Below are 24,337 nucleotides of genomic sequence, written 5' to 3' on the forward strand. Positions count from 1 at the left end.
GAGAAGACTTGCTAACAGTCAGAATCCTCTTTGAAGACTTCAAGATCTTAGTCATGGAGGACAGTTGGGGACATACGCTGCATTTGGCAGTCAGTTTGTCCCTAGGGTACATAAGTTCGGGCATAAAGTCTAATCTAGATCAAGGAGTTCTTTGTTTCTAAGTATGTGTTGGACCACTACTTATAAGTATGACTGATTTCAGCATCCTAGTCAGGACCATAAACAATCTAACTGGTTTCCCTAAGAGTATCTGTGCGACAATTCTCCATCATTCTCCATTTTGCACTGAGTGAAAATTTTTATTTTCAATGATAGAACAATTAGAACAGAAGTCAAACTCCATATGAGAAAATAGGGTTCACATGACATGTCATTTCTCAAAGGGAACAGAAGCACAGAACATACTAACTGTCCTGATGGTACCAGGTCAAACTGTATTAGAAGGGATGTAAAATCTTTTCTTCTGAAAGCCAAGCTATCCTAACAGAGATGTTTTCTGAATAGAAGTCATTGCCTTTCTACAGTGCACACTCCCTTTCTATTTCCTTTTTTTTTTTTTTTAAGCCTAAAACAGTGCCTTGGGCATTCTAACCTTCATTGGCACAAGCACTGTATCAGAGGAAATGACTCATAATTACACCAGCAATCAATATCTACAATGCATTTCTTTCCTAGTATTACTAAGAGTCAGATATACCCATATAAGCAGGCCATTAAATATAGCCATTTGTAACATGCTTAAGTTTGATACCAGCATTTACTTTATAAAAGATAAAATGCTTATGGAAGCTGTTGCAGTGGGCAAGGAAATCACACTGCCAGTTTTGCAGTTTTCCATCTTGTGTATCTGACCAAGCTTGGTTTCTAAAATAATCCTACCAGCAAGAGTCTTCCGATCCTGAGGGCTGTCAAAAGACTATGTGCCTATGGTCAGGTTGATATTTCTGTAGCAGTATTTGACCTTAAATGTACCTGTGCATTCTTGAAGTGTTACTAAATCAGCAATGTGGTAAGAGATACTAAGGGGTCACATTTACACAAAATGCCAGTGTTCCCTAAGGTACATAACCTACTTCACATAGCTGTTCTGAGTTGCTCCTTAAAGTTAACTGGAAACCTGTGTAAAATGAAAGAAATTGTTGAAGGCTTCCCAAAGGCCTGCAAGAAAATACCTTGTAGAGGGTCTCTGGGGCACAGGGGACACTGGGGTTCTGTGACTACTGAAGCTTTTCTGCCAAGACTTTTGTAGAGTAGCAGCAGGAAATTTGACATTGCCTTGTTTCACTTTACCTTACTCACACTTGAAGGTGCTGGGTGAAAGCTCAGGACCCTGCTGGTCTTCTAAAACTATTTACAGTACTTGGCTTACCTCATTTTCTTGTTCTCCCCTTATCAGCTCTTGCACCATCTTTACAGACACTTGTTTAGCAGACGCTGGTCTTCTTTTTTCTTCCAAGATTAAGTGCCAAAGCAGTACACATGGGCCAAACTTGTTGTGACGTTTTATATGATTTCTCTGTACAGGGAATAGCTATCAAGCAGTGTTAAGAAAGGAATAGAGCTGAAAGCTGGCATTTAAATAGAGGAACATAACACCCTTAATGCAGCCTACTTAGGGTGGGTAACATTTCAGCTGGGTTAATCTCAACATCTAAAGCAGAAGTCAAGAACAGGTCAAATAGAGACACCTGTCAGAGGAGCAGTGGGGAGATGGTATATATCTAAAGTACTTTCTATTATGTAATAAATCCATTTTTTGCCCATTGCCCCAGTTCACGATTTAACAGCATGTACAAAGTTGCAAAATAATTCATCTTGGTGCAAGGGAGTTGAAGAACACTGTGTGGTTTTATTGCTAGCATGACAATGCAATCGTCCAAATTTTGCTTTCCATACAAATTACAGAACAAATGGAGAAATAGAAGAATAATATAATAGCAGAAGATTTGGTTTGACATTTCTGAGGTCTGTTTCTGGTGCACAGCTATTCAGTCTGAAAACAGGACTGAGGCCATACCTACTGCCTAGCGAATGGGTCCCCTGCATGTGATCAAACTCTTGTTACTTGTGTATTTATGATACTTGTAGAATTTTATTTACAGATGACCTTATATGCTATAGTGCTAATCACAAATGGCGTTAGCTTCAATGAACGGACTCACAAAGTGAAATTAAAGTTGATCATTCAGAAGTTCTTAGTCTGTTTTTAGCAAATCTGCTGAGGATGAGCAGCACAAGATAAGCAGACTTTTCCTCCAAGATAAGCTTTACTTTCCTGCCATGTGAGATACTCTTGTAGTTAGTGAAATGAACGTTTATTAAAATTTCAATAAATAGTAACTCATAGAAGATAAGGATTTGTCCCAGGACCTTCTCTTGGAACTTTAGTTTGAAATCAGTTTCATGTGAAATTTAGGCTAAGTGTACAACTACCACATTTTTTAATAATGCAGCCACCAGCATTTGCCCTAGCTTTTCTTTTTTTCATAGCTTATGATCTTTTGTGCATCTAAACCAAGTCTGATTTTCTCAGTTGACTTCAGAAAAGAAATAGTTTTGTATTTCTGGATGTCTTTATAGATACTTGAGTAATATCCCAGTTTTAAATTGGTCCTTATGTATGAATAGAGGAGTAGCTTTCTACGCTGCTCTCCCCATCTGTAGCATTACAAAGAGCACTTGTCAGCTGTTTGGTCAGTGCTTGACATAAACAATCACAGATGAGTGCTTCACCACATTTCTCCCTTGAATAGTGATATTCAAGCAAAGATGTCCTTTGAAATCAAACATGTTTTCATAAACAAGGAAAGAGAACAAACCTTAAAGGCATCGTGTTTGTCTTTGGGGTAGCTTGTGAGAGTACTAACAGTAAACAGTTCCTAACAGCATCACTGCAGAAGTAGTATTTGAGCCACTGTCCACACAGAGCAAGTCAAGGGAGGCAGAGGATAATTACCTGGCTTTGGCCTCTGCCAAGAGAATTATATGAACACTGTACTTGTCATGTATAACATTATGGGATCTTTCATGTTATTAATTTATTACAGTCATTTAGTAAGGTAAGAACACAGGGCTTCTACTTAATCTATAGGCTGACACCTCTAGCTCCATCAGTGTGATAGCAGGTCAACATATGGCAGCGCATTGTGCCGTTCACATCACTACCAAAATACTTCACCCTGCCTGAGGAAGATTCCCTTGTTCTGATAGGAGCTTCATCTGACTGTATAACCTGCAGGATTACAGGACAGGGTCACAACTCAAAACACATTGCTGCCAGTGGACAGGAGTGCATTCAGACTGTGGTACTCATAGAAAGATCATTTATTTGGTAAATTAATTAAAATATTATTCCCACCAGTTTACTGAAGGAAGGAGATTGCTGTGTGAGCTGCCTGTTTGTCTCACTGTCTCACTGCACACCTAGGATGTTGTCAATAGCACGCACTGCTTCAGTGGCTAACTAGTATAAATTTTTCACAGTAAACTTGTGACATTCAGATCAGTAAAAAACAGAGTTGTTGAAGTGATCTTGCCATGGCATCTGCTTCCTGCATTATGTCTATTATATAAAGCAAAATAAAGTAGGATGCACTGTGAATAGCAACGGTAGCAGTTGGTGCTGTTGGAACTGCTGGCTCCACTTTGCAGCACAGCATTCCAAGCTTACAGCATTGGGTTGTGCTGCTTAGAGGAAAAAGCAGCTTCCTTTCTGCTCAGGAAGATGCTACCTGTAGGTCACATGAACGTAAGGGAAACTCCAAGTCAGTCTTCTGCAATGACTTGTACAAGCATTATATGATCTGTGTAGGTGACGCATGGAAGAAGAAGACCCATATTTCATACTTGCATTTCTGAAATGTGTTGTCTGAGCCAGTTGCCATAGGGTTTTTATGGAACGTGGGTTTGCTGTGGATTTAACACAGACTCTAATGCAGATGGTTCTCAGGCTTGACTGGCAGCCATAGAAGCCACTTCAGGTATAACAATTTTCATGGTCTTCATCACCATCATAGTTAGAGTTTTCCATTTTATTTTACATACTTACAGATAGGAAAAAAAAGCATTAGAGAGCTCAGGAACCTCAAGTTTCTGGACTTCAGAAGCAACTGTGACTAATTCCATTAGACTGTACTCTGACTTAGTTGTCTTACTTTCCAGAGAAACAAAATACAGTGAAAAAATACAATAAAAAATGAAAGGTTTCCCTCTCTCTGCCCCTCATCTGTGAGAGGAAGGTTTCTTATGACTTTGACAGATACCTTGCGATGATCTGGAGGCACCCTGGATCGTTTCAGCCCAGCCTCCCTTACCAGGCTCTGCTAGGGACGCACTAGTGTTAGCCAGGGTTCATTACAATGATCACACATCATGCCTCTCTCTGCCAACTTGGCAAGATGGTGACATTTTTGTTTCAGTGTTTGCCAAACATGCTCTGTGGTTTTGGGGTGGTTTTTTCTGAGTGCTTCAGAGGATTGGTTGTTCTTGGCTTTTGGCTTCTTGGAGAGTCACAGCACCATCTTCTGCCTACTGCTCCTGTTAGTTCTCCCATCCTCTTTTGCTTTTACACTCCAAGCTTTTCTACACAAACCTGTCAATCATGTTTTCAGAGTTCCTCAGGACATTCCTTGCATTTTCCCAGGAATTAATTAAGCCATTGTACCACAGCTCTGCCTGGTCTGACAAACTCAAGTTCACCTTAAGACAAGCATAGGCTCATCCACCAGTGTATGGATTCTGGGATGTGTATGATAATATTGCATAAGGGTAGGGTCCTAAGCTGGGGAAAAGAGAGTAGTCTGATATGCTGTGCAGAGATGAAGGTCATTTATATTTTGCCCTGGAAATCTGTTATTTCCAAAGTCCCTTGGCAGCGAAGGGTGGTTATGATTTGCATCATCATACTGAAATCCAAGTTGCTGCAGACAGAGAGATATTTGGGCTCAGGTATCAGTTTTCCTGTATTGGTGCCTTAATCCTACTATGCTACTTACTGTATTTCTCCCAAGAGGAACTAATATGAAAGAAGGAAACCAGGGGCTTACGTTACATTTCTGTTTCAGTCCCGATTGAGCTATTTTGATCACAAATTATTTTGCTAGCTACTGTGGCCACTGGTTCTGAACATCCAGTCTGAGGTACACAGGTTTCTATGAGAAGGCAGTATCCCAGTTATGGTCACACTCACTCAAAACTCTCTTTCCAAAAGCTGGGAATCTGGGGAAAAACAATAGCTGAAACTTAGTTGCTACATAGAGAAAAGAAGAAAAAAAGGAAAATAATATAACTCAAAAGAACTTTCTGAAACAAAACGGTTAGTTAAACAAAATAGTTAAAGACTGCTTAATTAATGCATCAAAAATAGATGTCTGGATGGAGGCTGTTGTGGGTGATTCCCTGGTATGTGAATAAATCAATGCTTTTGGTGAAAAGAATGTAATGGAGGACCTTAAATCCAATTATTAAACTTGCTTTTCGGTGCTATAGCTGTGTTTATCTCTCCTAGTACCTCTCCAGCCATAAACAGCTCTGTCTTTTTGCTGCATTTTGCTAGTATGGAGTTTTGCCAAACCAGATACCAAAGGGTTGACAAGACACGAGCACTGTTGCTTAGTCCAGTGACCCTCTGGATATTGATTGCTGACAACTTCTGTTACTGTGATCAAGCAGAACCCCTGGGAAGTTCCATGGTTGGCAGGCAGCCCATATCTATACCTTGTGCATAGGGTGTAGGTTTTGGACAGTGCTTTTTTTTTGTGGGATCATGCTTAGATTCACAATGCACTATTAGAAACAGTTCAATGGCCAAATGTGACTGTATTTGTGGCACATTGTGTTCTTGTTAATATTTGTAATGAAAAAGATCTATTAATATTTGGAGTTAGAAGATGAATAAACGTAATTATATTTCTAATGATTTGGTGCCGGTGATATGTGATAGTGTTAAAAACCAAAACTGAAATAAATGAACCATAACTGACAAAACACAGACTTTCTGCTGCTACTGAACATCTAGGAATAAAGACTGTAAACTGTGAGCAGGAGACAAAATACTTGGTTCAGAGCAGGTTTGAGTGTTATGAATCACAGCAGCTGGAAGTTGTTGTGTTTGAGTGTGAGTGGTGGTTTTGTCCTGGCTACTTTGTAACAACTGTGTCAGTAAATACAGCCTTTCTTGTCATTTGTGCCTGACAAAACACCCTGCTTCCATGAAAAAAAGCAGATTCCTGAGATTTAAGGTGGACCGGGCCAGATGTTCCATCCAATTAATAATCTAGAAGCACCTGCAAACTAGAAAATGAATCTTGTCTTGAGGGAAAACACCGCAGTGCTACCTGGGCCCTAGGTTCTCTCAGAAGGGAGGCTTTTTATTCTTTTTCAATGTTTGCTTTTCAGTTGTGGTTTCTTTTGATGAGTTCATTTGCCTTTGTGTGGTTTGTCTGATTGTAAGGCATTCCTCCATAGAAATAACATAAATATTTACATAGTAGCCTACATCAGAAATCTCTTTTATAGTAAGACTTCATTTGCCATCTGCAAGTAAAACTTGCAATTAACTGCAATGGGTTGCCAGCATTAGCATCCAAAAGACGTATCAAATTTACAGGGTGTGTTGTCACAATGATTGCAGTTTCTTTAATGTGCATCTCAGGAAAACATGTAGCCTCTGTACTGTTGAAGGGCAATTTGGGGAAAATTTCTGTTCAAACACACCAGCCAGTGAAACAATAAAAAAGTGAGCTCTGTAAAATGTCCCTCTTGTACTAGCTTTGATTTGGTTACACATGAATATGGCATCTGATTGGATAAGGTGCCCACCTGCATGAACTTGTCCTTGGGGAATCTATACTTCTGAGAGAGACACTGAGCTTCAAAGCCTGCTAGATCCAATTACTACACTTCATTTCACAATAAACACACTTGTGCGTGACAACGAGAGTTTCATTCTCAGTCAGGCCTTCCCAAGTGAACTGCAAGTTACATGAGGAATCTTTTAGAAGAAAGTCCAAAGCTTACAGTGAGCAAGGCTAAGATGCCAATGGCATCTGATGGACGGGAGTGCACAGGACTGCTGGGGACAGGCCCAGGTTATCTTCCTTAAGCTCTGCCTCTCCAGATATCTTTATTTCCCTGTCCCTGCCCCATCTTATTTTCCCTGAAAGTTTTGCCTGTGGTAAAAAAGTGATGGTTGAAACCACCAAAGATGAAGGATAGAAAGAAGTCAGCACCCTTTCTAGCACAGGCCTTCCTGTTGCTATGGCAATGTGTCACAGGAGGCGTGGGTCTCAGAGATAAAGTTCAACTCAGTTGAGCTAAATCTGGGTTTTCTTTGTTCAGATTGCTATCCATTGGTAACAAAGCCTGTTGAATCTTCTCATGAGGGCTGCTTAGTGTTGGATGGCTGTTTGCCAAGAAGTAGCAAAGTAGTAAGGACACCCGTCACTGAAGACATCAACATTTCCACTGTATCCTTTCTCTCCAGAGTGATTCTGTAGTTAGTGTATCTATAATTTATTATGTTGATCTTTATTAACCTTACTGGCATTCCCTGCAGACTCCCTACCCTGTTGCATTTCACAGAGTACAGCAGAAGAATCTGACACTGATGCAGCATGAAGGTGAAGGTAAGACTTTCCAAGCATGAAGATAAACCTGTGTGTAGATGAAGTAAGGACCCAAGATTTCATATATCTTCATATATGAGGACTAGATTTCATACATCTGGTTTCTGGCTAACAGACAATGCCACTTCACATTGTCCTTTGGATCATGAAACTCCTAATTCCAATGGGCAGAGCTGCACTTACAGATGCGGTCATGGCACAGCTTTTGCAGAGTGCTCTCTTGCTGAACCATAACTCCCTGCAAGCAGACTTCCTCCTTCCCACAGTCTCTAACCAGTGAACTGTAGTGGAAGGATGGTTGGACCTGGTTTTCTTTCCTGTTTGTGGGAAGACATATTTGCCCTGGCAGCCTTGCAAGAGCTGCATAGCTTACAGTGTAGCTGTCAGTGTAAACCAACCTTTTGATTTGCAAGCTAAATCTAGAAGAGGTGAAGTAAACACAGTCTGCATGCTATCCCCTCAAAGGATTGTCAGGAACATAGACAGTATTTATGACTAAAAACATTTAATTGTTAAACTGAAAAGGTATTGACTCATAAAATTGAGTGTTTAAGGGTCAAAACTTGAAATACTTAAAAATCAGAGTCAAGCATTGCCTGCCTCTCCCTTCCAGGCCCCCTCCCTGTGGGATACACCACAGTCTGCTCCTTGGGCTGCTCTTTCATATGCATCTTTCTTGCAAATGGAAGCAGCAGAGCTGCTGTCACTCACTGAAGTTTATTGCCCTGCTCTGTTACCTCTGCTGCTTCCCTCCGGTGCAGTGTGGCTGTCTTCAGGCCTCTTGCTTCTAAAATATCATTTCCTTTGTTTGGCTGAAGCCAGTTGTTTCTGGTAGTCTCTTCTCTTGAGCCTTCTGGCCCTGCAAGCTTCTGTGTCAAATAAAACACAATCCCCTCCACTCCCTCATGCTGGACACAAAGGAAGCCTGTTTGCACAAGGTGCTGTGTTTTCAAATAGAAAGCTGTGCTCGGAACCCAGCAAGAGGTGCAGTGAGGCTGTCAACTCCTTTTTCACTGAAGTTCAAATGCGGGCTATCAAATGCATGCATGGGCCTTTCCAGAACGCATCATGCTGAATTACAGTGACATGCAGATAAATCCCAATGCTGTGAAGAGGGTTTTATTCTCCTCCCTCACTTCAGGACTCTGGGCATTTCAGCCCCTTATCACTGTGTCATTTTCAGACAGTGCACTGAATTTCCTGTCTGCCAGTTCAGGTTTCAACTGCTCTGCATGCTTGCTTTCCTCCAGGACAAGGGAGTGTTAGTGGGGCAGGGAGTCAGAAAGTCTAGAAACCCCCCCTAAGAAACTCAGTGCCAGAGTCAAGCAGGATTCCTAACTGGGAAAGGACTCAGGGAATTGATCATTTTCTCCTTGCTATCCACCCACCTGCCCTGCCAACGCAAAGAGGATCCAATATCATGTGGGCGTGCTTTATGGGAGGAATGCACAACCATGAAAACAAACATGGTCTAGTGATTAAAGTACACACTGAAATGATCCGCAGAGAGCAGGAGGAAGAGGGGTCTGAGAAGGGAAGTGGGAGCTGGCTTCTGTTCCTGGCCACTGATCTGCTGTGTGACCTGGAACAAATCCCATCTCCTTTCTGTGCCTGCTTTTTTTCTTTTAATGTCAAGTGGGATGATGTCCCTTACCTAGTTCCCAGGCAGGGGAGAAAGGCAGACTCATTACTATTTCCCATATTACAGTTACTCTTGGCAGCTATAGCAGAGGTCAGACGCCTTTCACTGGAACACCTACATGGTTAGAGCCCTTGTCCTGAACATTAGGCAGGCGAAGGAAGGAGCTGTGCCATGTTGCAAAAGGAGACAAAGGGACTAAATGCTTTACCAAGAGTCATTGCAGAAGCCAGGGCAGAGCTGGGAGTGGGCCTGCTGGCCACCCAGTCTTTGGAAGAATTCCTCCCCTCAGAGGCAGTATCATTTTCTGCCAGCTGTGGATTTATGTTATTACTGGGTTATTGGTCACCTCAGGCTATGGGACAGAGGCTAGTTGGTAGAGAAGCAGCAGAAATTCTTAGAACAGTATGGAAAATGAAACATGTTGATGTCCTTATGTGAGGCCTTAAAAAAAGTGTTTGAGAGCACCGGCAAAGTGTTTTGACACAAATGCAAAGCTATGACATGACTGTTCATCTTTTCTGCCAGATCTAAGGTGCTTTCATGGTATGCTGGGAAACATACGTGAAGTGCAGCAGGGTCCTTTTGAAGCTGCTACCTGTCTGCAGCTGTTATCAGGGAAGTGACAGCTTGTACAGGAGTGTTTCTGCTACTGCGGAGCATTTGCAACTGACAGGGATCAGAAACAGGCAGGTGCCTTCTGAAATGATGCAGCCACTGCAATAGGAATGGGCTGAACACAAAATCAAACACTAACAAGTAGGATTGGAGGGAATGAAAAGTGTTTGCTGGCTTGGAACAGGAAAAACAGCAGGGCTTGAGTAAGAAGCCCAGGTTACTGTTGGGAAGATACAGCTCCAAAGGGAATGCTGTTGTTTACATACATGTGATGAGAAGTTTAGAAAACAGTCTCACCTCCACTCTCATCCTGGCTTGGAGGGTCTCTTCTGTCAAGCTGTGGGTTTAACTGTTCTTTGCAGTCTCACACAGTGAGTTCTTTACTGTAGGTATTGCAAGGATTACTCTGCTTGCCAAAATCTGCTGGTGCATTTGAAATCCTGCCTGAGTCAAAGCTGAAATGCCATTTCAGGATCTGCAACAGCTGTAGCAGCAGTGGGGGAGGTTGAAAGGTATCTGGGAGTTTTATTGATGGTGAGAGTAATGCTGTTGGCAAACTAGATGGTTAGAAATTACTATTGCTTTAAAGAATCAGAGGAATGCAACTCTTTGTATACAGGCAAATAAACACACAAGTAACTAGCAGAGCTATACAGGACCTAGAGGAATATGTGTTCCACTTGTCCCCTTTCAGACAATAACTTGTTGGCCAATATCCTCAAAGCTATAAATAATAAACTGGACATTACTGAACTGGAAGATGCTTCCTAGTGTTAACCTTCATAAGAAATACCTGTGAAAGAAGGAGAAAAATCAGTGGAGAAAGGAGAAAAAGACAGAGAGGTGGGAGTGCTCAGCCTTGTGTTGATGGCCCATTTAATTCTCCACACCTGAAACATTTCAAATATTTGATGAATGACTCCCCACACCTTTTGGGCTTGGGCTTTTTTCATCTGCACAGGGAGATGGTGATTTAATAAAACTTTATCTTCCTGTGTCTGGTTAATAGTTATATAGTGAATAGTACAGCTGTCTTTTGCAAACTGAGATAGGTACAAGTGTTTCAAATGCATGGTAGGTAGTTCTCAGTGTACCTGGCTACCAGCAATGCCTAGTGTATGACACTTAGTTCCTTATTCATTATCAGTTTCAGCAAAGAAACTAAAGAGCCACTAGAGTGGCTTTAAACCACTAGAAGAAACTTCTAGTGGTTTAAAGAAACCTCTGGAGGACTCTAATCCAATCTCTCACAAGACTGGATGGGGCAAGATTCACATTACCAAAGCCAGGTAGAAATTATCCTATCACTAAGCAATTTGATTTTGGTCTTTACCAGAATGTCCCTTTAGAGTTGATAACACTTTTATGCAAGGAAAGTGATAGAGTGGATCAAACTCCTCTGCATGGACACAGTAAGTCCTTTCCCTGTTTGTATCTGGGAATTATGGCTATGATAAATACATGGCACTTCAACTGTAATGAAGAGGCACTTAGAGAGTGAAGTGCCAGTGTCTCTATATGGCTTGTGCAATTATAAATTCTCCTTCATCCATCCTCTAGCATGGCCTTATGAAGCAAACACAGTTGTACAAATGATGCAAAGCTCCATATCTCTCTTAGTCTAGACGCTGTGTGCAGGCTATCAGGCAGGCAGAAACGTGTACCTTACTGTACTTTATCTCCATAATACAAATGAAGTCAAATGGACTTGCTGACAATAGTTCATTGATGTTTCTTTAGTTATTTCATGGCGTGCTCTACTCTGGAGTTCAGAAATTCATGAGTGGGGATCACAGGACATCATTCCCCGCTGTAGCAAGACTTGATGACTGCAGAAGCCGCTTCCTGACATATATTTGTAATCCAAACCATTTAAAATCCCATTGAGAAGAGGCTTTGGGTAGGAGGTTTCGTGCCAAAAATAAATATGAGGGTGGGAGTTACTTCTCTGTTTTTTCATTCCGAGCTAAAAATAAGCTTTGTAGCTTTTGCGTTTGGAGGGGTGTGTGTGTGTTTTCTTATATTGGATAATCTCACCTTAATCTGTAACTTTCATATTTGGATTGTGATATATAAGAATGAGCCTTTTAATACTAAGTTATATATAAGGGAGCATATGCTTAGATGCTGTGTGTAGCACTTACACTAACTGTTGTTCAAATCCTTTCTCTACACCCAGTCATTCATCTCCTGGCTGGCAGTGATATCCCATGCCATGGTCTTTTTTGGGTTAAAGAGCACTCACTCATGGGGTGCCAGGCCCCAGGACAACAGCCCTGTCTCTGCCTATGTGAGTAGATACGGTACAGAGCACCCCATCTTCTCTAATCTCCTGCCTGAAGTAGCAGAGGCATACATTGTGTCTTCTGCTTAACTGTGTTTTATAGGATGACTACTCATCTCTTTCTAGCTGTATTTTAATTGCCTCTACAACCATATGATAAATGCAAAGCTTAGACAATTCATTCAGGTAGAAAAAACAAAGGACTAGCAATAAAGATGGAAATTTCTAACGTATTCTTCCTCACAGAGACTTCCAGAGATATACTGGACTGCAAACTCATCTTTCAGTGCAAGGGAGATTTGAAAGCACTCAGAACACGCACACCGTATCTGTTATGCAGATAATAAATGATAATTTGCGATTACTTTCTAATTTAATTTAGTTTTTAAAGAAGAGCTCAAAGTAACCTTCCTTTTTCCTTAAGTGGCTATGACACAGGCCCCAGTGGGGCTGATAAGGATTTAATTGTGGAACTATCTGATGCAGAACATTAGGAACTGAAGTGGAGCAGGTTAGCAGAGTGAGTATCGCATTGTTCCAAGACCTCTGTTGACATTCAGCTGTTGTGAGAATAACTCTAAAACAGGAAGGTGACTTTTTACCTTTTAGGTCTAATCTTCACTGTTTTAAACTCTGGGCTTTGTAAGAGAGTTTGACATTTAAGGTACCCCTTACGCTAAAAGCACAAGGCTTTTGGATTGTCTTGGTGACATGATTTAAATTTACCGTTGTTTTATATTTTCCTATTCAGCAGAAGTAGAATTCACCTTTGAAACAGTAAAACCTAGGCGATATGATAACTAGTACTAAAATTGTACTAACCGTTACTATTTGATCCCTATCTTGAATTGCATTTGTGTCGTGGCTTTTATAAGGAAGCATGTGCATGGCCAGCATAACGTGTGCCATTCTTTTCAGATGATGAGATGGAGGTATCTGACAGGGCCTTCTGATTTAAGGCTATTGACTTTTTCTCATTTCTCAACATGCGTGCAACAGAGACTAATCAATACAGTTTTTATATGAGCTGCCTTTACATGTATTTTTATTTGAGTTCATTCCTCTATTAAAATGCAATGTATCAACAAGATAAAATGAAACACCTTTTTTTGTTTTACAGGAAGCAAAGGTAAACATACAGCCAAATCCTCTTCCCCCCCAAACCCTGGGAAGGTTGGGAAAGTCCGTGGTAGAGAGTTTTAAGATCAGTGCAAACACATTCTGGATGTTTTCTAAATATCTAAAATACATAATCTTCATTAATTTCTCTGAATTTCTTACCTCTCCCAGAAACTAAACCACTTTTCTTGTTGAATGTTACATTGACTTGGTTTTGTGAAGGAGATACTTGACACAATGCCTTTGTTTTTTTTCCTCCTGTTTCCCTTTTTCTCCTGTTTCCCTTTGCTTGGTGGTCAGGAAGTAAGAACTCATGGATGATGAAACTATGAAAGAAGCAAAGCTTGCCTGGGTTTTGGGTTTTCTTCTTTCTTGTTATTTCCTGACGAATGGACTTGGCTTTCTGTTTCCTGTGCAGATTGTTGGGTTTTTCTCCCTAGGTGTACATGAAGAACTGCTAACTCCTTGTGTGGAGAGGGATTAAAAAAGTTTTATGGCAAGAAAGGACATCTGTAGTGCCGAAGATATTGTTTCCCTATGGTCCAGGTGTTGGATGAAGAATGAGCAGAAAGAGCCAAGACAGGATTTCTCTTTTTTATGTGCCTTACTTTCACTGTGGGCACATACTTTTCAGACTTACTGTGTCCTCTGTTTGCATTCCTGTACCATTAAGACCTCACAACAAGTTCAGAACAGCCTCCAAAGCAAGGCAAACTCTACCTCGTCTCTCCCGTTTCTTTTTAGTGTCTCTTGTGCTGACAGCTCAGAACTGGGTCCCTGGTGAAGTACTGTGAGTGTTTGAAGTTTGGCAGATTAACTTGTGTCTGCATTTTCCAGTCCTAAGAACTAATTTTACAAACTGTAGAGAAAATAATTTTTTCTGCCTTCTTAGCCTCATAAAAGCTCCTAGTTGCCATCACACATTATTCCTCGGACAACGCAAGGATTCTGTTAACGTTTTACATGAGATATTTTTGTATTAATGCTTACATGATAAAAAGGCACAAGAGCACCAGGTAAACTTAACTACCAAAAATTGGGTAGGAAACAGATATGAAGAGTAAATTCTATAACCAAATCTTTCATGTAAATATTCTGTGTTTTCCTGGGGGGCATCACAGATCTCATCTGCTTATCAACTTGCTGTAAATACAGGCTTTCACTGCTAGATGATTATGGTTCACTTGCTGGACTGGCTGAGACTCTGCTGACCTACGCCAGCTGAAAATGCAAGCCAGCTGTTACTGCTGCCTCTGATTCTTTGCAATCCAAGATGAAGGCTCTTTTCCCTCCTGTATTAGTCTCTCAGACCCATCCATATCCTTATCAGCTACTTTGTTTCTTTGGTCTTCCCATGATTCTCACTTTGTGGCCCAGTTTGAAGAACTATTTTTGTTTGCAAACAGTCTTCCACTCCCACGTTGCAATGGATTAAGAGCTTGTAATTGCTGTTGCTTTAAACTCTGGTCAAAGCAGGTTTAATCAAGACAGCAGCAGCTGCCTGTCTACAGAAAGGCTCCCAGTGTTGGCAACAAGCAGTGGGAGTTCTTAAGAATACATCCCTGTTACCTGTGGGGCCTTTCAGGGCGGACTAACTGTGCATAAACAAGGCACTGCTCCCCACAGGACTTCTATCCCAGTGGGATCCTGAGGTGATGGGGTGTTTTTTTTTCATACACTTCACTCTCACAAGTGAGAGCTCGTGAGTTGAAGCCAGCAGCTTGTCAGCATCAACCCCTGTGCTCAGTCCAGGCTGTATCAATGCACAGCAGATACATGTGCTCAGACTCTGCAGAGCAGGGATTTGGCCACAAACACTCCTTCAGATTTGTCTGGAAAAAAAAAAACAAAACAAGAAACAAAACCGAACAAAAAAAGGAAAAAAAAAAAAAACAACCAAAAAAACCCACTAAACCAAACCAAACAAAAAACCCCCCAGACAAACCCAAACAACAACAACAAAAACCCACTTCATCCTAAATATGCAGCTGAGGGAATTCAAAACCTCCTGCTTCTCACTTTTGCACCGAATTCCTCCTTCGCATGGCTGCTTCTTTGCTTCTGCTGCCAGGACGGGGAGGGACTGTGCAAACTTCCCCAGCAGTCTTGCTAGCAGTATTCAACACATTCCTCCATGGAGAGTCCTTAATAGCAGTCACCCACAACTCCTCATTGTGCGTGTTCACTCCTCTCCCAGCTGCTGCCAAGGCAGAGCCTGCTGACCCACTTCCTCTGTGAGCCTCTTTCTTCTTGGGTTAACTTCCAGTGCCTCACAAAAAGTGGGAAACGAAGCATTTGTACATAGACGGGAGCACATCCATGTGAACACACAGCAGGAGCTGAGATTGACTGTTGATGCAACATAACTATAAGTGCAATGTAAACACTGAGGCAGCATATGATTTGATGCTGAATAAGGCAGGTTGTTCAGTTACAACTGAAATGCAATTCATTAGTCACAATGGTTGCTGTAGCAAGTTCAAATGCAGAGAGAAGCAGGGGATGGGAGAAGGGAGAGCTAGTCTGTTCTGCCAGTTCTTACTGGCAGGTGGGTGTTCCTCAGCTCCCTCCCTTGCTTGTTCTTTTCCCTGCAGGGACTTTTTGGCAAGTGTTTATAAAGGCGAAGAGTGGGTCAGTTGCAGTCAGGATTTGTAACTTAAATTCTTGCCAGTATCTGCATAGTTATTGCTATTGAATGTCTGTCTCCAAAGTAACCCTCAGTTTCTGTATGGCTCAAAATCAAGGTTGCTTGGCTGGCAGTTCAGTGCCTCAGCCTAAGAGTCCCAGGAATCTTTGTTACTTTGTTTTTGGAAGAACACAGCAAAGAAATTCTTAAGTCTAAGTTGTAGGTGGAAGTATTGTTTTCATACAATAAGGACATAAACTGTGGAACTCCTCGCAGGAAGTTCAGAATATGGCAAAATTTGTCAAGGGAGCAGAATCTGCGCTTCTCAGAGACAAACCCACATTTAAGGAGGGGTATTTAGTGTCCCATTTAAAAACACTGTTTAACTTCTAGCAACCAAGAACAGACCTGACATGCAGCATCTGTTATCTCGCATCCTTCTAAAATGAGGATTCTTGTACTTTTCTTTGGAGCAGAGGACGTAGCTGGGCTGGCTTCAGAGGTTCTCATTTGACACCCTCCTCGCACTCTTTCCCTCAAACAAAAATTTACTATTGCTTCAAATTATGTTACATTTTTTTATTAAAAAATGCACTGATGGCATGGCCTGAATGATCAGTGATGGATACTCTGCGCAGTGCTATGGAGTGCTGTGTTTAGGGCTCAATTAACCTGTCACACCAGAAGCACCATCATTTTTTACGCAGTCATGCCTGATTTACCCCAGTATGAGAGAAGAATCCAATTTCTTAGTGGTGGGAAGCTGACATGATCCAAATGTTACAGAAAAAGAACAGTGGGATCTTAACTGATTTTACAATCAGATTTCTATAACTGGACAATCTTCATTATTAGATGTTGCCCGGAAAGTTATTTTTATTCCCTAGGCCTGTTTGTTTTCCTCTCTCGCTCTGTCCCTTCCTGGTCTCATTTGCTGATGCAGATCTCAAATCAGCAGACATCAGAAACAACTTTGAAACATAAAGCATATCTTCAGTGTCTGAATATGTTCTGGTAAACAGTGAGGCATATCTTAAGGAGGGCAGTAGGGAAAATCTCACTGATGAAAATGCTCATGGGAAAAAATGCTCAAGGGCAAAAGAAAAGAGACTTGAAGCTAATGACAAATGCACATAGACACACAGGCTGGGTACAGAATAATCCTACTTACAGACCTTATCTAGGTGGACTTTGGAGTTCTCTGTTCACGGACGGGAGAGAGGTGGCAATCATCATATGGAAACAGCCAGGTATGCTCAACTTAATGGGCTTTTTTCTGTGCTTAAACATTATTGAGTTTAAACAAATTGAAGTGACCTTCTCCTATGATACCCCTTCATTCCAGGCCCAACAGAGGGCCTCCTATAACCTCTTGGTGTTAATCAAATCTATTTGACTTCTGCTGGAGGCTGTTTCTGTCCTGACAGATACCTCCATCACCTGAATTTATCTTGAATTTTGCTGCAGTGAACCAATCCATGTTTCAACTTCTCTTATGCTTTCGAGGTAACATGCATTTTCACCAACCAGAGCAGACTCACTGCTGAACCTTGAGTGGTTAAGGGACATTCATGAGGAATTAACTCTTAAAGACTGATTATTGGGTAAAAAAAAATGGCTTCAAGAAACTATTGAGAGAAGTAGGCAAGATTTACTACAGCAATGATTATGGCTTTCTGCTGGTCAAAACCTTTCTCCTTCAGCAAAATACAGATCAAACACTTGCTGAATTTCTCCTAAAACACTATTAGCTTTCCTCTAGAAGAAACCCTGTCTTTGCTGCAAGTATTGTTTAGATTATGAACACAATCTAACTTCTACAGTCTTCCTGGTTTGGAAGGATGGGGATCTGAATATTCTCTAACTAACCTATTAGTTTTAATTAGATACCACAGCCACTTATTTTCTAATCTGGAAAATGAGCATTCCAAATGTAAAAGGGAGGAATTCTTTCTTCCTTCCTTCCTTTTTTTTTTCCTGCTTAGTAAAATGCTTAAATGCCTTGTCAACACAGAAGAAACAGAGAAAAAAAATTGACACTTGATGAAAGATTAAGGAAAATGGGGAAGATTAACAAAGCTTGATAGGCAGGCAATTAAAATAGAAGTGAAGGATCGTTAGTATTCATTACTAGAAAACACAGGCAGAGAGGACTGTGCAGCTGTTGGAAATCCCCAGTATCTGACTGCAGAGAAGTCATTCCAGAAAATAACTTGCTTTTTTCGCTGGTGAAGTTTCCACTGGCAGTTAAGTGGATTAGTTGCTTTTTGTTGCCTCTTCACCCTTCAAGTCTTATCTGGGCTAAAGACTGTTTGAAAGGCATTTGAAATGTGGCATTACTAGGTTCTTGTCAAGGAAGCTCTTGCTTTCAGGAAGGTGAAATGGCTAATAACTTCCAGTGATAGCAACATGTCCTGATTAAATCCAAGTCCAGTGAGGAGCAAGCTGCAGCAGAGGTGCCAGACAGCAGGTTTTAGAACAGCTAGAAAAGCAAGCAACTAGTAGGTAAACATGGGACTTAAGTCTCCTACTGTCCCAGTTTCTGTCTCTGTTTTCTCTGAGAAGTTATTAAAAAAGAAAAGAGAAAAAAAAAAAAAGAAAAAGAAGAAGGAATATACGAGGTGATAAGGGTGAAGTCTGCACTTGTGCAATTCTTTCAGCTTAAAGGAAGACAAGCTTACTTCAGTCTGCAAATGAAAGTTGTGAGAGTGGGAAACCAGAACTGGATTGGAAGGTGGTATCTGCAGCAGGATTGCTCTAAAGCAATTTCAAACACCAGAGAAGAGTCACTTGCAGGCAGAGACAAGATCCTACACTCAGACAAATCCCAGCAGCACAACACACCCATGGTAACCCACTTCACTGTGCATGGGAGAGGAATAATATTTTCCATCACTGAGATGCAGAAATTTTGACAGATAATCCAAAGCTAGAACAAAACCAAGACACGTTGGATATGGGCCTCAGGTGCCTACAAAACCTTTAAATATATTTTGAAAGCAAAGCAACATTGTTTTGGTGCAACATCCCCCAAGGTACTGTAAGACAGAAGAATAATCAGAAAGTTTGAATTGCTTCTTTCTAAAGGAAGGAAACCGTAATTGATCCTTTGGGATTTTTTCTTTTATACAGTAACCAAAACACATTCATATAGATTCCTGAAAGTCTATGAATGAGGTAAGAGTGAACAGGAATTCCAACCTAACACCATCTTTATCCCTAGGACACTAACACCAGTCTTTCTGGCAGCCACTTAGCTTCAGCCAACTTGTTAATCAAAAACCAAGCTGATAATCACATACAGCTCAGAGTGCTAAACACAGAGATATGAATGTGGGATAGCAAATGAGCCAGAAACCAGTGGGAAGTCTTTCCTGCTAGAGGATAACTTGGAACCCTGAACAAACAGCAAGAACCACAAACAAACTTAAGGAACGGCACTGGCTGTATGTGGCCAGATCCTCTGAAGGCGCTCCCCACGTGCCAGCAGAGGCTGTGGTGTTGAAGCACCTGATCTGTTTCTGACTGTGCTAATAAGAGCTCCTTTTCTAGTTCCTTTTGCTAAAAGAGAAACAAGATGTTTTCTTCAGGAAACTTTTCCTTCAAGCAGAGTGAGCTGGAACATGTCTCAGGGAGGAGGCTGTAGGTGGGGCTGTGGATGGCAGCTTTGAGCCCTGCAAGAGAGCCCATGCCTTCAAATTATTCCCATACCTCTGTGGCTGCACACATTTCTTCTGTTTCAATGTCTTGTTAAACCTCTGGTTCTGAAAATACTTTGTTGGATGCTTTCTGTATTACTAACATGACAGTAATTGCAAATAAGCACCAAGTAATGTCCTGGGTGGACTAACTGAGCAGTTTTGCTCACACTAGTGCTGCCAAACTCCTTCCTGCCAAGGGAGGGGCTTGCTTCAGACCTTCCCTAGTTTTTTACCATTTGTGGCCTTATGACTCTGCTGCTAAGAAACTGCACAAGTCCTTCCATCTGTCGTGGGGAAAAAGAAGCCCCAGACCACCACATAGCATTGCAAGAACTGACCACTTGCCCCTTGCTTCCAGTTGTTGTAGTCAGGACCTTTCTGACAACGCCTAACCCCCACGTGACTGAGCTTTCCCTGTCTTTAAATCTAGAGTCTTTCATCCTAAGCATTGATTTGCTTCTGGGTAGCTCCAGGCTCATCACTTTCATGTTTCATAATCTGTGATCTGACAGATTAGGGGGATTATTTAGGGCTAAAACCTGAATTAATTATGTTACTGACAGGCAGAAAAAGATGAAAACTACCCCTCGCTTTTCATCTTCCTGTTGTAAACACAAACTTCATACTAGTATGTATCTTGTACAGTATTTGAATGGAAACACAGCCAGAGCTTGTTGGACCAACTCCTGGAGCTGATAGTACAAAGCTAAGATCAAAACATATGTGCACAGAGGGGCCTGTGCGCACACAGTGTGTATGTATCAACAGACAGACGGAACTTGCTATGCACACGCTGTGCTATATGGCTCTGAGCACAGCCCAATTCAGTGGCTACAGCTTTCCAGCTTTCATTCCCTTTCTGTTCTTCCATTGAACTGAATCAGCTTTTCCTTGTCAGTAATAGGTCCAATCTGAAAACGCTAAGTTGCTGTAAACCCTAATAGTCCAACTGTTGCCAGTCACCTCCCTGACACAAATAGAGTAAGAATCACTAAATATTGTGCGAATTTGCTTTCTATCTCAGAGGGGTGAGAGTGCTGAGGGGCATCATACTGTGCAGTCTGTTACCCTGTCACCCTGTCAGTAGCTGTTCAGACTCTCTCCTGATCTGGCCCTGCTGCATCAGCAGTCTTTTTATCAGGGCTCTCGGGCTCTGAGAAAGATGCAAACTTAGGAGGGTGTTAGGAAAGGACATTATCAGCCTGTAGCTGCAAGTAAAGGTTTGCTGCCCAGCAATCACCTTTCCTATACTTTGGAATCTTTTAAAGGGCTCCTTTTCCTGAAACTCCAATCAGCTTCATAGTCTCCTGTCTTGTGTCTTAACAGGACTTTGTGCTGTATACAGCTGTAACAGAGGAACAAGCAAGTGCAGGCAAAGCTTCCCTAGTCTATCCTGTCCTGCAGATTTCTCTGGCATTCCTAGGTTGGGTTTGAACTCTTCACTTAGCATCCATCTCTAAAGCAGCACTTCAAGTAGGAACCCACTTTTTTTAAGGAAAAAAACAAACTGTTCATACCCTGGACTTCCCAATGCCCAGTTCTCACTGGACCCTCGTTCAAGCCCAAGCTGTCAGCTCACTGCTGACTGGGGCAGAGTCCCACCAACTTCATAGCTGCCAGTGTGTGTAGAGCAAGAAATCGCTTGACTAGAGAGAGAAGCCTGGATACCCACATGCGGTCCTATCTTCCCAAATCTTCCCCTGTGCTTCCCATTGCAAAGATGCAGTCAAATCAGGCAGATGGGTCATTCCCTGCTGCCTGCTAGTGCTCAAACAAGGCAACGTTTGGTTTTGTTTTAGTGCGTGGGGCCTTTCATCGTGAGAAAGGAAAGGGGAGAAGCTTGCTTTGCTGAGGGAGGTACATGCTGTACTTGGCTGGATATTTTGTTAGGAATGAGCTGAGCTGGGAAATGCCCGCTTTCTATTCTTTATTTTGTTCCAGTTTGTTGGAGACCTCCAGAAATGCTCCACTTACAGACTGTGCCTGCAGAACGGACTAAATTAGAGGGCTGCTTCAGGGAGATTTTAAGGTATTTTCAGCCAGGCTGAACTACTGTAGCTCATACACAAAAACTGAGCTTTAAATATGGAGAAAGGCAAATACCTAGCTTCAAGTGAGGCTGATAAACCTCTGTAATTTGTTCCATGGTCTACTGATCTTCAAAGGAGCATGAATACATAGCAGCTGCATGTATCTGAGACCAATGTACTTTACAGGTTCATGGAAGAAACATCAACTTGTTTGCAAATTGTGTTAGTTTTGAAAGCAGAAATAAGGCTCAGTCTGTCCATTTCCTTAGGGATATTTCTCTTTTTATGTGTGCCTAGTACCCTAAGGAGTGTTCGACCTGCAGTCTACAGACACACAATAATAATGAGAAAGAGTCTATGAAGGTTATAATCAAAGTGATTCGGTCTGAAACAAGATGCAGGACTTCACACAACACCTTTGGATACGTCCTAATCAAGAACAGCAAAGAACAGCATTCCTGGCAATACAGAAAGAAGGAGCTCATGTTTGAAACAAAAGACCAGGAATCAACACCAGCACACATTATTCCTGGCATAATATTTCTACAGACTTACAGACCTTTGGGTACAGCAGTTACCTTTATCCACAAGGAACAAAACATGGGCTCCAAAAAGGCGCTTGGGAATCTTTATAGATGCTTGTGAATTGTAAGCATATGATGAAAAGTGGACACAGAGAATCTGCATTATTTTTGTTCACCATTGATGCTACTCTTCCACTGCTTCACCTCTCTTTTTTTTTCCAGGAATTCTGTTTGAAGACTCACCTTTTCTATAAGCATTTCCAGCTTGTCTATTGGGAAGGTTATAACAAAAGGCAGGGCATAAGCACACCTTTTCCAGGGTAGGTATTTAGGTGTTTCTCTTTTCTTTTTTTTTTTTTTGTGGTGGTGGTATTGGTGTGTAACTCAGCTGCAGCTTGCCAGCAGCTGAGTAACCTTGCAGTGGCCTTGCTGTTAGCTACCTTTGCTTCAGATCCAGGTGGCTTCAGGTGACTCATGCTTCTAATTAATGCCCTTGCCTGTCTAAATGAAGCAGTGCTCTGAAGCTGGAGCCAAACAAATTGGTCCCTAGAGAAGGGTATGATGTGTGGCAATGCTAGTTGCATCATCCAAACAGCAGCATCCAAACATCTAGGCCACCCTGCTTCCCTCAGCATGGTGTGAAAGGAAACTGAAAATGAAGGGAGACCCTGGGAACCAGGGACGTAATATACCTATGAGTGTGCATCATTAAATCACTGCTGTGCTGTTGGAGAGGCTTGCTAGGGCTTTTCTTTGTGCATTTTGTGATTTAAAACCTCTTTCATTTCAAAGCAGGTTGGGCGAAAACAATATTGAATACACTGCAGCCTAAGTAGAGAGTTCAGGAAAGAGGGGAATGTGCTTGCCTCCCTGAAAATGCAAAGCTGCCAGAAAGATTCCTTCAATACTTGAAGGCCAGTATTAAAGCAGATATCCTTCACACTGCTGACTTTGGTGCCTGGTTGTCAGACAACTGTGAATGACATCAGTTTGCCAAGTTTAGAGGCTCACTGGAGTCTGTGCTGATATGCACAATCAGAACAAACCTGTCTGGTATTCACTAGCCCAGACCACATGCGTGCTGCTTCATTTCTGAGGTGAAGAGAAAAATGCTATAATTATTATGTTTGCAGTAGTATTAGGCAATTAGGATGTCACTTTACAGCAAGCTATTGTTACTTCTTCTTCTCCCCCCCCCCCTTTATCAGAAGGCTGGTGTCTGGCTAAGGTCTTGAGCTGGGCTTACCTTGATTGCCTTCTTGTAATGGTAGCTGGCTGTTAGGACTTTAGCGTCTAATCCTGTTAATTATGGGATGCATTTTTGTTTTGGAAGGTGAGAAAAAAAGGAAAGCTTGTTCTGCAATAACAGGATTTTCATGGCTGAAAAGGAAAAAGCAAAATTTCTATTCCTGAAGCAATGGAAAAATCAAGAACCTCTGTGGCCTTTGCAGATTTTAAGGACCGATTCTTTTATTGCCTACACTCTGCTGACTTCAATATAGTTTTCTTCTGTACTGGACTCATTTGAGAGAGAAGAGAATCAGTTCTAGCAAAACAGTAGACTGTGAAGATCAAATGGAATTTCCCACTGAAAATGCATCTCTTGAGAAAAATGCCCAGTCATAACCAGGTGTTCAAAAGCAACACAGTCTGCTTGATTTAAAAAAAAAAAACCAGTATCTTGGTTAGGAAGAATGTCAGATTTCATTTCATAGAATGAAAGCCAAAGTGTGGGCATTGTGCCTGCAGCCTTAGCTGTGCAGCTTCCTTTAGCACTGATGGAAGATGAATGGCAAAGACCCAGGACATGAAGCTATGTCTAGCTTCCCTCCACTTTTACATCACTACAAGGCAAAACTGCACTTATTGAAAACCCTGCAACCATTACATGGCTTCAGTTGCTAAAACTGCCATTATACTTGCAGCTATAGAACAGGACAAAAACAGTTTTTTTATAGCTGGCAGCAAGGGAGATGGACAGAAAGAAGCACAGCTATGACAGAGAATCTCAGAGCATGTGTTGAGGCCAAAACAGACTGAGGAGCTAAGCAGAAGCTCTTCAAAAACCACCAGGGTGCCTTGGGACTAGATGATCTTTAAGATCCCTTCCAAACCAAAACTTTCTATGACCTACATGCAGGAATCCAAGTGTGCCACAGTCCCTAGAAGAG

The 24,337-nt window shown here is 41.7% G+C and overlaps 1 long non-coding RNA gene across 2 annotated transcripts; it reads right to left on the bottom strand.

The window, feature by feature from the left end:
- Positions 1 to 455: 455 nt before the first annotated feature.
- LOC134158580 (uncharacterized) lies at positions 456 to 24,006 on the bottom strand. 2 transcript variants are annotated; one of them, XR_009962822.1, is made up of 4 exons: positions 23,413 to 24,006; positions 22,343 to 22,435; positions 5,046 to 5,217; positions 456 to 1,117 (listed from the first exon to the last, which is right to left on the bottom strand). It is a non-coding gene; the product is annotated as an uncharacterized LOC134158580 (long non-coding RNA). The 2 variants fall into 2 exon arrangements; XR_009962823.1 differs by lacking the exon at positions 456 to 1,117 and having other exon boundaries at positions 4,017 to 5,217.
- Positions 24,007 to 24,337: the final 331 nt, after the last annotated feature.

This window comes from Pezoporus occidentalis, unplaced genomic scaffold, assembly GCF_034315485.1.
Source record: "Pezoporus occidentalis ecotype Australia unplaced genomic scaffold, CSIRO_AGI_Poc_V1 ctg130, whole genome shotgun sequence".
In the NCBI taxonomy this organism is placed as follows: domain Eukaryota; kingdom Metazoa; phylum Chordata; class Aves; order Psittaciformes; family Psittacidae; genus Pezoporus; species Pezoporus occidentalis.